Source organism: Alligator sinensis, unplaced genomic scaffold, assembly GCF_000455745.1.
Source record: "Alligator sinensis unplaced genomic scaffold, ASM45574v1 scaffold20_1, whole genome shotgun sequence".
NCBI classification, from domain to species: Eukaryota; Metazoa; Chordata; order Crocodylia; family Alligatoridae; genus Alligator; species Alligator sinensis.
In genome coordinates, this window is record NW_005843291.1 from 119,633 (window position 1) to 121,693 (window position 2,061).

Consider the following 2,061-nt stretch of genomic DNA (forward strand, 5'->3'; position numbering starts at 1 on the left):
TCTGTGGCCCTGGCTGCTGGGGCTTGGACCTTTCTCCAGCCTGGGAAAAATTCAAAGACCAGGCATATCACCTAGATAGCCTCCTAAACTCCAAGCCAGCCAGGCAATTACCAACCTCCCAATTCCTCACAAGTGTTCAGAATCCTCCAGAAACTTCTCTTCCTGGGATATCTGACAATCCTCTGGCCTATGGGCCATTTCTCTCAGATTCTTTTGCTTATGCTGACCATATGGAAATCCTGGAAATCTGGGACACCACCTGTGAAATCCAGGATTTCTGACTGATGAGAGCACCCCTTGCCTGCACTCATAAATCGGCAGTGAGTGGTGCCTGCCTGCCAGCACGCCACACCTTCCAACTTCTGCCCAGACTGTGCCCATCATCCTTGTGTTTCCAGGATGCCCATTATAATTCCCAACAGCCAGCTGGGACCAGACTGAAATCTGGAACTATTCTAGCTAAAGTGGGACATACAGTCACCCTACCTTTACTATTGTGTAATTGTGTTTCCCTTTACAGGTAGACAATAACTTGGGTGCCCAATGCCCATATCACCAGTAGCCCCTTATGTCTGAGATTTGGAATGGCAATTGTCCTTGTCCTAGCACACAAAGGCAAGAGGCATTTGGCAGTTACACCTATTCTCTTCTCCTTAAGTATGCAACTTTCAGGTCCCTTGACTAAATCATATCCAAAATCATAAAGGTCTATACAGACAGCATAACATAACCCATACAATTATAAATGTGACAGAAATGATAATAGTGTAACATTGGCTTTCCTATGAGACCACACATCATTGAAATAAACATCCGAAAATCTTTGTGACATTCCACAAACTCTGCGACCATAGCTGGGGGGTGACCCCATGGTGGGGTTTGTGACTATAGATCCTGACATTTGTGGGGGAAAGTGGGAGTGGATGACTACAGTTGGCAGCAGGATTGTGTACATGTGGAAATCTGAAGAACTGGGGTTTATAGAGAATAGACAGAAGACAGTTACAAGAGTAAAAGTTAGACAAGATGGATTAAACACCATAATTCTCTTTTGATTGTGAAAAAAAATTAAAATGAGAAATTGTTTATATTTTCTTTCAAATTCAGTGATTATGGTTCTCAGATTTGACTCTATGATAATAAATGAGAGAATATGACCTTGAATATGCTTGTCCCCAGCTCTGGGGAGAGACGCACAGGCAGCAGCCTGTTGAGCCCCCGTTGAGCCCAGGGACCCCTGGGACCCACCAGCGGGACCCTGGCCCGGACCTCCTGCGCAGCCAGAGGTAGATGAGGCCTGCAGCAGGGAGGGAGGGACCCTTACCCAGTCAACTGTGGGGTGGCTGAGTCGGAGCTGAGGAGGGACATGCCCCCCCCGGCTCCTACTTTGCCTGGCCCCCAGGGAGCCATGCAACCGGAGCCTCGTGAACAGGCCACGCAAACAGGCACACTTGTCTGCCCAGCGCACGAGTTAGCACAGAGTTTGTGCAGGAGGGTGAGCAGGAGGGCTCACGGCCCTGCCAGTGCACCCCAGGGTAGGTAGCCACAGTTAGCCAGACTACCACCACTAAAATGCGGATGGGCACGCACCGCACCCCTTGGGTCCCCTTGGGGTCTGCACCCCTCGCCCCCCTGGCTCCACACAGATGAAGCCTCTGGCTCTTGGTTGTGGGGGCTGCCTGTCGCTTTTTCAGGCTCTGAGGTCTGGGAGCATGGCCACCTCCCCTTGTGAGGTCTGCTCCATTTTGGGGTCTCTGGCGCACCAGCTGGAGGAGCTCCAGACTGCAGCCCAAAGACTGTGCACCATCAGGGATGGTGAGCGGGAGATAGACTCCTACTACCAGGCCCTTCACCCCCTGGAGGTGGAGGGTAGATCAAGGTCACCTTCCAGGACAAGGGAGGACTTGGGGACTTCCCATTCTGTCCAGCCAAGGGGTTGGACCAAGGTGGTCAAGGGCACCGAGGCCCGCCGCACCAAGGTCCCCACCCTGCTGGAGCTTTGCAACAGGTATGACTCTTGCAGCCCCAGCAGAGCCTGCTAAGCTGCCAGCTCCAGTAGAC